The following is a 14431-nucleotide window of genomic DNA, read 5'->3' as shown; positions in this document are numbered from 1 at the left end:
GGCAGATGGCCTGGGTGAAAGACGAGGACTTGTCAAACACATGAGGAGAAACTTTCGTTCTCCCAGCCAACCAGCAGCTGCTGCTGTGTCAGCCTTGGCTCTGCATTTCCAGTCCTCAGGATTTCCCTAGAACTCTCACATGTCAAAATTGATCAACTTAAAGAAAAGCAAAGGAGCTTGCGATAGAGGAGAAACCATCCTTAAGTCCTTCATGGGGATAAGATAATTTCTCGAGAAGGGACTCCATGATTTGGCCTTTGAACCTGGGTCCTACTGTGCCCATGGCTTACTTTCCCCCCTCTGAATGAATGCCCCAGCATTCTAAAGTAATGACCTTACTGGTCGCACCTCATTGGTAATGCTTTTAGAGAAAAGACAGTGGTCTCTTCGGGACTTCCTATTCTGAGCCCTAAGCAGCCCTAACAAAAATAGCATAGAATAAAGTCCATCCTCTGATCTCCAACAGATTCTTTTGTGATAGAGAGGAAACCTATTTCCAATCATCTGTGCCTCTGTTTGACTGAACATGGACAGGGTGTTATGGTTTGGAGATAACAGAAAGATTCAAGTAAGACTCTTACATGGGGAAGAAACAATTACATTCCCCTTTTGACTTTTTGAAATATTTTTAACAATTTTTTTAAGAATTTTATACAATGTATTTTGATATTAAGACTCCTTCCCCATCTCTACTCCCAGCTTACCACCTCCAAACTTCATTTTTCTAAGGCCTATGGGGTCCAATTTGTGTCCCCAAATGCTCTTTGGTATGGGGCTGTCCCCTAGAGATTAGTCAACTTACCCAGTGTCACATCCTTAAAGAAAACTGACTCTCCCTCTCCCAGCCCCTATCAATTGTCGATAGTTCCTCAGCTAGAGTTGGGGCTTCTTACCCACCTCCTCTGTCCCCAGTGCTAGGATTTTGTCCGGATTGAGCTTGCATGAGTCTTGTGCATGCTGTCACAATTGCTGTAAGTCTGTATGTGCAACTGCCTGGCTGACTGAAAAAATCCTTTATCCAAAGATGTCTACTGTAATATGTCACACTTAGTTGCCTAGGAAATCCCCAATACACTAAGTACCTCATTCTGGAGTCTGACCTTGTTCTAGTTTGATTCTCCATTGCTGTGACAAAACACTCTGACCAATACCAACTTGGGGAGGAAAGGGTTTATTCAGCTTACATCTCCCAGGTCAAAGTTCATCACTGAAGAAGCCCAAGGTAGGAACTTGGGGCAGGAGCCTGGAGGCAGGAGTTACAGAACAGGCCATGGAGGAACATTGCTTACTGGCTTGCTCTCCTGGGCCCTACTCAACCTGCTTTCTTATGCAATGCAGGCCCACCTGCCCAGGGGTGGCACCACCCACAGTGGGCTGGGCCCTCCCACATCACTCAGCAATCAAGAAGATGCCCCACAGACATGGCCACAGGCCAGTCCTATGGAGACAATTCCCCAGTGGAGGCTCCCTCAACCCAGGTGTGTCAAGTTGATACTAAAGCTATCCAGCACAGACACCACCCCCCCCCTTTAAAAAAAAACTTGAAAAAGGGACTGGAGAGTTGGCTCAGTAGTTAAGAACACTGGCTGCTCTTGCAGAGGACCAAGGTTTGATTCCCAGTACCCACATGGTAGCTAATAATTGTCTGAACTCCAGTTCCAAGGCTACCATTTTCTGACTTCTGAGGGCATTGCATGCACAGGCACACTTACATACGTGCAGACAAAACACTAAGACACATAAAATAAAAATAATTTTTTTAAACCTTAAACATATAGAATTTTTTCTGTGGCAAAAATAGAATATGAAGTTACCATGTTTAGCATTTTAAAATGTACAGTTCAGGCTCTAGAGAGATGACTTAATGGTTGAAAGCACTTGCTGCTCTTTCAGAGGACTGGAGTTTGGATCCCAGCATACATAACAGGTGGCTCACAAATGCCTGTAACTTTCACCCAGGCCATGACCCCCTTATAACCTCCGTGGGTACCCACATACACAGGTACACAAACATGCACATACGCACATACATAAATAAAATACACTTTTTTAAAAAATGTACATTTCAGTGGCATGAAACACATTCACAATGTTGTGTTTCTTCATCACATGCTATAGCAAACCAAGTTGTCATGTTTTTAAGTCTGGTGTATGTGGTTAGAGGGCCCTGTAGGTGATTTTGTAAACACTAGCATGGAGAGTGACCCTTTACAAGGAAAGCTGCATGGCTGTAGCCTTGATACCTTGCCATAGCAGCTGACAGATGCTGTTTATAGAATAGCACCCCTTTCTTATCACTGAGTCTTAGCAGCATGTAGCTGCCACCTTGTGTGGTACTCTGAGGTAGATGGAGCTCTTTGGTTCCAGTGTGGCTGGTTAACTTGGCATTAGGGTCCCTTTCTAGCCCCGATTACTTGTTTCATAAATAACTCTCCATGGCAGCAAGGACTAGAATTATTGAAGTAACTAGACCATTATTTTATTTGCCAGTCAAACATCACCCACTTTTTCTCAAAATTCATATCCACCATGTTCCCTAATGGAAAAGCTGTCCCATTGCAAACACCACAGCACACAATTGACAGCCAAGCAATGGATTCCATCATTTCTGCTCTTCTGGAGAGTCATAAGCTAAATAATTTAGGTCCTTGCCATGAATAATGTCCTCAAGATTATTATGGTAGTTCACATTTCCTGACCACATTAGGCAAGTTATCTGCTCAGGAAGTAGATTTTATAATCCTTCTGATTTTGTACAACTGTTTTAAACAGAGAAATAGAGGCCTATGTGAGGATGGGGAAGACTCTCATAATTAGAGTCTGATTCAATGCTGTGTGAGGAGAAAGCAAAGAATTGAACAAAAGGCTGATAAGTGCCCTGCTTAATTAGCAACAGAGGGGAAAGGAGGTTTGACAGTCGGCATGTGAACTCCAGTAGCCCAGGAAGGCGGAGTTCTCAGATTTTGGTAAATTCCCACCTTGACTGTACAGAGGACTGAGCTCAGGAGAGTTTGGGGGAGGTGTGATTCAGTAGTTCAGCACTGTTCAAGGATAGTAACTGAGTTAAGGGTGAGTCCTAATCCCCACAGTAAACAGTATCTTTCCCCTGGGGAATCACCTACCTCCTGTCATTCAGAAGCAGTTGAGTCGAGTCGGCCTTCTTCATCCCCACCAATTGGTGACAGTGCCATTTAATGACAGCCTCATTCTCTTACCTTTTCTCCCTCTGCAGAGGACTCTGCAGAGAACAGGCCATTATCAGGAGTTTTGAAATGAAATCTTTTATGTGTTCTTACTATTTTTCTTCCACGTGGTGAATAGCTGCTAGACAAAATTACAGAGGTCTTAAGTTACAGATTAACTTGATTTCTGGTGCTGGTTTCTCCCCAAATTGCCTGCCTTCTCATTTCTAGGTTCTTACTTAGGAAGGTACACAATTACAACTTAATGGGTTACCATGACAACCCCTATACATTATCCTTTAAATGTTCCAGACCCACAGAGCTAATTTGATTGTAGGGATTTTAATTAATGAGTCCTATGTTTTGTATAGTAGCATGTTTTTTAAATTAATGAATTATATACAGAAAAAGTAGATGATCTTTGACTAAAAGATGAGTTGTTTTGATATGCTACTTTCACTTCTGCTGTTCGAACAACAAAGCATTATTCCAACCCAAATCTTTAAATGTCTAATGTGCCTGGTGAGGAAAGTATAAGGGGTGATGCGTGGACCTCTTTTCTCTTTGCACTTGCTTTACAAACATACTCCCTTGCGACACGGAAAGTGTTAACAGTGCCCAGCACTTTAGAGAAAATGAGTGTTCATTACCATCAGCTTCTGTTTTCTTTTGTTGAGATGGCGTCTCATTCTATAGCACAGGTTGGCCTGAAACGCACCATTAGCTTAGACTGACCTCATACTCACAACAGTCCCTCGGCTTCAGTCTTCTAAGTGCTAAGGCTGTGGGCACGAGCCACCACACTGGGTTTTTATTCCCTTTCTTTTTTAAATTAAACTTTTGTGTATTTCATACAAATCATCTTTATACCCCCCCTCCCTTGAGCCCCCTTCCATAGATGCCCCACTGGATTTCATGCATTCTGTCATATATGTTAAGGTCTATTGAGTCAAGTTAGTGTACCCAAGCTAGTTGTGCAGGTCACTAACCTACAGAAGCAATAGTACCAATTACAAAAATTGTCATGTATTGTCTTTAACATCTTGAATTTGGGGGGCTTGTGTTGCTGTTGTTATTTGTTTTTTTTTGTATTCTTGTGCTCGCCAGACTCACTGTCATGTGTCCCTCTGCCCTCATCCAAAGAAAGTTTGGGGTAGAAAGTCCATTACCTAAGCATAGAGATACTGTCAGGGGAGGAGCTTTTTCCTGAAAGGCCAGGATTCTGAAGCTCATTAGTTTAAAGACTGAAAAGAGCCAACAACAGCAGTTGACTTAGCTCTCCTCATCACAAATCAGATCCTCCTAAATGCAGCATTCGTGGCAACTGGCCTCCTGTTTCCACCCTCTGGACCCTGAAAGCCCCCTCCATCCTATGTCTCACAGGCAGTCTATCCCCTTCTATCAGGTGCTCTACCCAAACTCCAAAGGAGAAAGAGGGATTCTCAACCCCTTCAGTTTGAGTAATGCCTTGGCATTTTGCCCAGTCTTCCTTGTACTGTCTTCTTTTTGGAAACACTCAAGCACTTCTGTGCCACACTGCCTCTTCACACGACCCATTTTGTTGTCGTGGTCTTTTTCTTTCTGGGTAGGATGGAGCTTGTCCTGATGTCCCACATTAGAATAAGCGATCAAACTCCCTAGGGGTGATCATGGTATTGGGGAGAGATGGTAGAAGATTCCAGGAGAGGACTTCTGGTTCCTACCATCATAAGAAATGGAAGGAAATGGCTTTGGCTTCCTGTTGGGAGAAAAGGGGTCAGATATAGGCACCCTGTACAATGGGGAACTCTGGGTAGAGGGGCCATGCATACAATACACACTTATTGGATATTTTCTCTTAATGTTTAACTACTTTCCTGTCATTTTATCATTCTTTAGTTTTTCCAAAAAGACAAGTAGAAAAAACAAAGAGGAGAATGATATCATTTTTGGTGACCTTTTGGGGTCAGCCCAAAGGCCATGCCCTCCTGATCTACCTCCTCTCGCTAAGTGCCACTTCCTACCTTTCATCTCCCAATAAGACCATCACGTTACCAATCCATCCAGGAATGAATCCACTCACTTGGTCAAAGCCCTCACTATCTAATTGTCTCTGAAAACACCATCATAGACACATCCAGAGATGTGCTTTGCTAAACCCCAAGGAATTTCTCAATCTAGTCAAGTTGACAATGATTAATCGTCACAGTGACAAAAAGTCTAGTACAACCTCCAGGCCTCCCTGCAGTCCTAGGCCTAAATGTGGCAGAGAAGCATTGGGATGAGATCTGTGACTCAGCCTGCAGACCTTACCTTCTAAGATCTGTCTACCTGAAAACTCAGCTGGGCCCAAGAAGGAGGCATCAGCTCCCTAGCCCAACATCAGTTCAGCAACAAGCAGCATAAGGAGTTGGTAGACCAACTGGGAAATGCAGTGGCAGATGAAGGTATTTTGTTCCTTAAATTAACATAAGAGCTGTGAACAATTTCTTCCTACCACCACAGCCTTCCCAGCAACAGTGGTGGGTTCTATCTGTATAGGTTGGCTGTTTGTTTCCAAAACATGGTAACAATGTGGGATTTTGTCCCCAGATACAGAGCATTCTATCTTCCACATATTTGTCTAAAAAAGAAGTGTTAAGCTTTTCTTTGTGTCAGATGTTCTGCAGCTGTGGAATCATCTTCTGGTATTGAACTACAGCCAAGAACTTTTATGTATTGGTCATGTCATGGTAAGAACTATTCATGGAAAGTTTAGGGATGGGTAGCTTGGAATTTTTCTGAATTCTCCAAATGTGTTTGCTCTTTAAAGGCAATATTTACATCTGTAAATATTGTTGGTAACTATGGGGTGAATGGAACTACATTACCAAAAATCACTTCAGAAAGATTATATTAATAAAGAGGTCAGAAATCAGCTGAATTTCAACCTATCTAACCCTGCACTGGAGTCGAAGTAAAATTTTTAAGGTTAACTCATGGTTTAAATTATATGTTCCTTTTATAATTTATTTCTGGCAGTTTGAAAATTTATATATATATATATGCATATAAACTATTATATTATACATAATATGTAGAATGCAAGTGCCTGTGTAAGGCACCTCACTAAATGGTGTCTGGCACGTCTGGCATTCATTAAATAGATATCTGATGGAGTCGAGAGAATATACTATAGTTAATGGAATCATATCTGATTCCTATGGCCAAGGAAAGACAGAAGACTATTAGAGGTAGTAGCAAATACTATCAAATTTGGCCTAGGGAGGCAGATCACCAAAAGGAATAATATAGTCTGTCAAAAGTGGTAAACAGGTGCCAGGTATGGTGGCACATGTTTTAATCCCAGCACTTGGGAGGCAGAGGCAGGTGGATCTCTGTGAGTTGGAGGCCAGCTTGGTCTACATAGTAAGTTCCAGGTCAGCTGGAAATACAGGGAGACCTTGTCTCAAAAAGAGCCCCCCCCCCAAATGTGGTGAACATATACTTTCTTCACTTTAAAAATTCTGATAAGTGAAATGAGCCACAGATAGTTGGTACCAAAGAGTGGAACTATTGCTATGATAAACCTAACCATGCAGTTTATAGGCCTTTGGAAGTGGCTTTGGGGGGCATGTGGAAGAATTTGGAGCTGTGGGCTAGAGAAACCAAAGAATGCTGGAAGCAGAGCTTAATGGGCCATTCTGGTGGGAGTTCAGAAGACCAGAATGCAGAGGGAAGAGCAGAAAGTGGAAGTGTAGCTCACAAGGTTTAGAGGGAAACAGGACCTTGAAACTCGACCGTTACACATTCTGGCAAAGAATCTGGCTACATTCTGCCCATGTCCTGAAATTTTGCGTGAGGCTAATTTAAAAACAAATGGACTAAGCTGTTTGGCAGAGGAAATTTTAAGACAACATAACATCCAGGTACTGGCATGGTTACTGCTCATTGCCTAGTTAGCTCTGCAGTGTGAGAAAACAGAAAGATAAGACAAATGTGTAATTTGTCAAGGAAGGGAGTCTGAGTTTAAAGATACAGACAAGGCACATACCAAGAAAGCAGCTGTAATTGTTAAAGAGATCTAGCGTCATTAAAGCAAAAACTCAAGCTCTTCACTAAGACAATAGCAAAGGGGTTCTAAGGGCAGGAACCTACCTGTGGAAAGCTCTCACTTGTGGAAATGCAAATTCATTTCAAAGGAGAGTCGGAGTTGATAACGCTATTGAAATGGTTTTCTGTTGGGAAACAACTGTCTAAAGGAATGCTTTCACAGGGTTGGCCTCCAAGGCTCACAGAGAGATCACAATAGCTATAGTAGAAGGGGGTCGGGGGCAGAATACACCTTAGGCTGGAAGTAGAACTTTACAATGTTGCCCATATGGTCCTGGTTTTTCAGGCATGCAAGATGCAAGAATAAAGGAGTCATGGAGGCTTGTACCAAGGTTCCAGAAAGCCACTGAAGTCAGGAAATGTGTGACAGCATTTGATTCTGTGTAAGGAGCCACCGTGAGACCACTGCATAAAACAGCAGAGGCACAAGTTGCAGTGAACCCCCAGAATGTTGGAAAATACTTGGATACTGAAACATCTGCCTAAGAAAGCTGTAGGAGGGAATGGAACCAACCTAAGAGAGAGGTTACATGTGTTGCTGAGACAGAGCTAAATGGTGGGGCTGTCCGAAGCTGTTGGAGACTAGGTGATACCAGCAAGATCCCTAAAAGCCAGATGTGGAGCTGCAGGCTTTGTTGTTTGCCCTGCTGGATTTCAGTTTGCTTAGGCCCAGTATTTCTTTGCTGTGTTTCCATTCTTCCTTTTTGAAACAAAAATGTTTATTCTGTGCTGCTGTCCTAAAAGTATGCAACTTAGCTTTTTACTTTACAGAGGCTTAAAGGTAAGAGATTGTGTTGAGTCTCAGAAAATAATGTTGAATCTTTGAACAGAACTGACACTTTTAAGACTGAGGACTTTTGAATTGGAATAAATACATTTTATATAATGAAATGGCCATGAGCCTATAGGAAACAGGGGTGTAATGTTATGATTTAAAAGTAATAGTCACTTTTCTGTTGCTGTGATAAATATCATGACCAAGACAACTTATAGAAGGAAGAGTTTATTTGGCTTGTGGTTTCAGAGGGACAAGAGTCTGTCACAGCAAAGGCATGGCAAGGGTCAGTCAGAACAGGGAGCTGAAGGCTCACATCTTCAAGCACGTGCAGGAAGCAGAGAAAGAGAAACTGGAAATGGAGCAAGGCTAAGAACTCTCAAAGCCTGCCTCAGTGATGTGCCTCTTCCAGCAAACATACACCTCCTTGGGATTACGTGACCTTTCCCAAACAGTGCTACCAACCAGCCAAATGTTCAAATGCTTCAGCCTAAAGGGAACACTTCTCATCCAAACCACCACAAATGTGTTTGTGTATCAAGTTGTTGATAGAAAGTGGATTTGTAATGATTAATCTTGTTTTTTCAACTTGACTAGTTTTAGAACCATCTAGGAGACACAACTTCTGGGTGTGTCTGTGAAGATGTTTCTAGAGAGGTTTAACCAATAAAGGAAAACCCACTTTGAGAGTGGACAGCATCATCCATGGGTTGGAGTCCTAGACTGAATAAAAAATGGAAAGGAAAAAGTAAGCCTCGCACCAGTATTCATCCACCTCCATGTCCTGACTGTGGACACAGTGTGACCAGTTCCTCATGCTCCTCCTGATTATTGGAGGTGACCACAGTGACTGCCTGGCTGGAGTTGAGTTTGGTCCTAAGAGTCTTCATTTCCTCCACCACAATAAATTTCAGGAAGATGAAAATAAGCCACATATAGTTCAGAACCCTGAAAGCATCCATTACATCACTTGGAGGCCATTGCTAATGATATCCAGAGGGTGCTTCTCCTAAAATGCAGAAGCAGTCACCAAATGTTTGATGATGGGGGAAGTTCTAGGATCCTGGGATATGGTAAGACCCCAAATAAATCTCTGGTAAGACACTTAAAGAACATACTAGTAACCAATGGAACTCCACAGAACTCTTGCCAGTGTCAAATGCTGAATGATCTCCAAATCCTCATGACAGAAGTCCTGCACATACCATAGGTTTACATTTGTGGGACTCAAGCCACAGTACAATAAAGCTGCTTCCCCAGGATATACTAATACTGAGAGGCACAGCTTGACTTCTAATCTAAATGGTTGAATTACAAAAAAAGAGCTCCTAACACTGATAATATACTTATCTTTGTATAGCTAAGAAAGTAACTTTAAAAAAAATTCACATATTTATTTATTTTAGTATTTTATTTATTTTTTAAATGTGTATGACTGTTATGCTTGCATGTAGGTAAGTGCACCTGTGTCATGCAATGCCCACGGAGGACAGAAGAGGCTGTTGGATCCCCTGGAATTGGAGTTACAGACAGTAACTGCCATGTGGGTGCTGGGATTCAAACCCGGGTCTTCTGCAAGAACAGCTAGTGTTCTTAACAGCTGAGCCATCTCTCCAGCCCCATATTTTATTTTTATTTTATGTGTCTAAGTGTGCCATTTGCATGTGTCTAAGTACACCTGTATCATACAATGCCCACAGAAGTCAGAAGAGGACATCAGATTTGCTGGAACTGGAGTTACAGATGGTTGTTAGCTGCCATGTGGGTGCTGGGAACTGAACCCAGTCCTCTGCAAGGGTAGCCAGTGCTCTTATCCACTGGACCATCTCTCCAGACCCAGAAAACAGCTGACTGTACAGCTGCAGATCTCTATTCTAAGTTCTTCTGAGCCATGGCCCAGCGTTGGTTCACCTACAACCAACTGCACCATCCTGAGAAAATCAAAGGCCCTTCAAAATCCAAAGCAGCATCTCACGGTACTGCCATAGTTTGCATTGAAATGGTCCCCTAAAGGCCTGTGTGTTAAAGGTTTAGTCCCCAGCATGGCATTACTGGGACGTTGTGGAACCTTTAAGAAGGAGACTGTAGTGGGAGATATTCTAGTCATTAGGGGTGTGCCCTTGAAGGGATAGTGGGACCCCCACCCCTTCCTCCTCTTTTTGCTTCCTGACCACCATGAACTAAGCAACTCTGATCTGCCATATACTTCCTGTCAAGATGTGCTACCTTGTCATAGGCTTAAAGGAATGGAGCCAATTGATCGTAGACTGTTACTTTCAAAACTGTGAACCAAGAGCTGGGGAGATGGCTCAGTAGGTAAAGAGCTTGCTGTGCAAGTGTGTGGACCTGGTTTTGATGCTGAAAACCCATGTAAAGCCAGGCATGTTTGTAATACTAGTGATCCCATGGCAAGATGGAACGGCCAGGCAGGAGAATTCCTGGAATCTTGCAGGCCAGCGGCTAGCCTAGTGTATGCAGTGGCAAACAAGGGATCCTACTTCAAGTTAGGTGGAAGGTGAGGACCAATACCCAAGGTTGGCCTCTGACCTCTGCATGTACCCTGTAGTATGCATGTTCCCATTCTCACACACACATACATACACAGGAACATGCATACCTGCCCACACACATCATATACACAGATCTATGAGCCAAAATAAGCCTTTTTTTCTTTTTAAGTTGATTCAGCACAGGTATTTGTTATAATAAAGTGATGAACACAGCTGCTCTCCCTGCATGAGCCATTTGCTTTCCAGCCTGCCTTCTCTCTGACCCCTCATGCCTCTGCCTCATGCTCTTACATGCACCTTCTGTCCCTTCCTTCAGGACTGCTTTCTGCTGTCTGTAGTTAGTTCATAATGCACATTTTATTCTTTCCAAACAGGAAAATGCACAAAACTAAATCAAATATTTTTTTCATTTCTTTATATCTGTATATTCTCTACATTTCTGCTGACTTACTGTGGATAGGAAGAATTCAGTGAAAACGAAGGGTTGACGTTCAATATTTTCAGCCTGAATGGTTGGCTAATATAAGGAAGTAACAAATAAGAAAGGGTAAGATAGGGTTCCTTGGTCATCTGGATTTCTTAGAACATCAATTCCTAACTTTTACACTCAAAGCAAGTTCTGGTTCAGTTGGGAAGCAAAGGCATTCAGGGCTGTCAGCTCCCATTCAATCAGATTCATGCTGATGCAGAGCACAATGACAGGATTCCAGCGAACCATATACAGAAACTCAGCAACACTGAAAGTGAGCCCAAGATGAGTGTCTTATGGAGACAGCAGATGGGATGGAAAGAACCTAGACATGTTAGGTCTATGAGCTCTGTACACATGTATGCCATATTCTCCATTAGACTTCATCTCCAAACCACAAATTCAGAGATAAAAGTACTAAGTATCCAAGCACTGAGCTCTCTGAGTAGAGTCACATGTCCACGAAGCTAGTCCTGGATGGATAGTTGCCTACATGAAATCTGTGTCCTGTTTTAAAGACGGGAGTGGAGATTCAGTTCTCATCAACTTGGCAGTGTTTCTTATAGATGAGGAATCGGGGCTTCAAAGACATTATCTGTCTAGTTGCCATAAATCTGATACTGAAACTCAGCTCACTTTACAAAACCAGCACAGTTCCATGGTGCCATCACTGTTCCTGCTCTTGTCGTCTGAAGCAGGGAAATTGGTTTCTGCCTCTCGATTCTTACATTGCAATGGACCACCACTGACTAGAAGTCTATGCTTCTGGGCCCTCACAGAAAGTAATTGGAATTCTGCATAAACATGTATACTTCCTAATGATTTCTAAGGAGAGCCATTTAGTGTGGGTCTATTTATTCAATTTATCACTGCTCCTGTTGCTAGGAAGTGTGCATAAAAAGAAGATAGATTCAAATATTACAGTAAAGGAAGCCACTAAGAGTTGCAATAAGGGGGGGCACTTATCAGCTGTTTGAATCACTCGGTATCATTTTCAAACCATGCTCACTTTAAAAATGCTTGGACCCTATACCTGGACATTCTGCTTCCGCTTCTCTGTGTATATACGATTCAGGGAACACTACTGCAGGGGTGTATTTCAGAGAATGACAGTCAAGAATTGGGAAATAAGTGATGAATGAGCAGACATTATTTGGACAATGCAGTTTTCAGGCAGGGCTGCAAAAGAATGTATTTTTGGATGCTTCTGTTGGTATTTAACTTGGAAACTGTACATACAGTAAATCAGAAAGGCCAGTAATATGGTACAGAGAAGGAGGCTTTATGTATGGTTCTGACAATGCTCAATGGCTGCCTTGGTGGAAGGGGTGTAGATTTATGGTCCCACACTTGCAGGTAGTGGCAGCTAATATGTAGTGTGGCTCTCTATCTATACCTGAGAGTGTTTATTTTTTGGTTAATCTTGAGGTAAAGGAAAAGGGTAAGGCAAACGATGCACTTTTGACATAAGAAATGTTGCTTGTATGCTGACCACAGATCACAAGGGCTGGGGAGAGTCTCACACAGCACACCTGCCCAGAGTTCTTTCCAAAGACATTTCCTGTGCAGTCACACAGTGCAGGTAGGACTTTTGAGTCCCAATGAGCTGTCATTTTATCCATGGGTCTAGACTAATTTACTCAGTAGGCAACACTAGGCTCGAAAATTCAACTTCTTTCCTCCTTCCCAGGTAGAACCAGAGGCTTCCCATGGTTGCTGATTGGGAGTTTGGCGAGGATGAGCTGTTTTCTGGTCTAGAACTAACACTGAGAACCTCAGGTTGGGCTTGGAGGCTCTCTGTGAGCAGCCTCCCTTCAGGCAGCACGCCTGTCCCCTCAGCTCTTCTCACCTCACCTCCCGAATGGCAGACTCGTCATGAATTTTCAGATGATGTCTTTGGGCACCTCTCCGGCTTAGTGGTTTGCCAGGGCAGCAAAACAAAGCACCACAAACAAGGTGGTTTACATGAATGAAATTTATTCTCTCACAGTCCTAGATACTGGAATCAAGATGTCAGCAAGGTAGACTCCCTTCCCCTCCCCTCGCTGCTAGTGGTTTGTAGTTATCTTTGGCATTTCCTGGCTTTGAGAAGCGTCACCCTGACTCTTCATGTTCATCTGCTCTTCTCTCTGGGACCATGTTTGTGTCCAAATTTCCAGTTCTTCAAGGATATGCATCATAGTGGATTATTTATTTATCCACTTTATTTCTGCTGTTATTTGAATGCACTTTATCCTCCTCAAACCTCATGTTGATATTTGATTGCTGTTGTGGTGGTGATGGAAGGGGTGGTTTTTAAGAAAAGATTAGGTGGTTAAAGGGGCTAGGCACCTTTCTTCAGGGGTACAGTAATTCTTGAGGGACTAAGGGGATACGAGAGGCTGTGAAGTAGTGCTTTGACTCTCACTGGCTCGCTTGCCTTCCGCTTTTCATGTTGCCATGCTCTTGGAATTCCTCTCCTCCAGAATCATGAGCCAAAATAAACTTCTTTATAAATTACCTAGTCTTTGGTATTGTGTCATAGCAACAGAAAACAGACTGAGATGTCTCATCTTAACTAATCACACCTCCCGTTTCCAAATAAGGACATTTTCTGTGTCACAATTCTTCCCGCAACACCAGTTCCCACTGACACTGTGATCTTGGTGTGGGTCCTAAGTGAAAGCCCCTTAATCCTGATGTTCCAGAACAGAGCTGTGCATGGAGCCTCTGTTCAACTTTCACTCTCTCCCAAATTCCATCTCGAGGAAAGTGTGCTTTCTCACTCAGAGGAATGCAGTTAGGGATTCTTGTGCCCAGTACCAGCTGGAAGTTGAGGGAAAAGAAGCAGGGGTGGGGATTCCTCCATCGTGGTCCTTTATAACCTCAAAGTCTGTGGCTTAGCAAGAAGAAAAAAGTGAAGAGTGGGCAGAGGTGATGAAACCAAAGGTTGCCAGATGTGAGAAGAGAGGTGGAGGTGGCAGCCGAGCAAGACCTGAGCCAACAAGCTTTATCTGATTGTCTCTGGGCTAACCCCATACCATTTGTTCATTAGCAGACTGGAGGATGCAACTCAGCCCGGGGTTGGAGCCCAGATTCTGAGTCTGAGTGGATGTGGGGATGAGGAGGAGGGGTCTTGGAGGACTGGCGTGGAACCTGCATATGTGGGGTGCACTGACTGGTTCCGCAAAACCACTGTGGGCATCAACCAGTTTACTTCATCAGCAGTGCAGTCCCCAAAGGTCAAGTCACCTTTCGAAAACAACACCTTATTATTTTGATTTTATGTGTATGAGTGTATTGCCTGGATGTATGTAAGTGCACCAGTGTGGTGCAATGCCCACAGTGATCAGAAGAGGGTGTCAGATCCCCCCGGAACTGGAGTTATGGACAGTTGTTAGCTATCATATGGATGCTGGGAATTGAACCCAGGTCCTCGTAAGAA

This window comes from Nannospalax galili, unplaced genomic scaffold (genome assembly GCF_000622305.1).
Source record: "Nannospalax galili isolate Female #2095 unplaced genomic scaffold, S.galili_v1.0 scaffold336, whole genome shotgun sequence".
In the NCBI taxonomy this organism is placed as follows: Eukaryota; Metazoa; Chordata; class Mammalia; order Rodentia; family Spalacidae; genus Nannospalax; species Nannospalax galili.
This window is presented reverse-complemented; position numbering follows the sequence as displayed.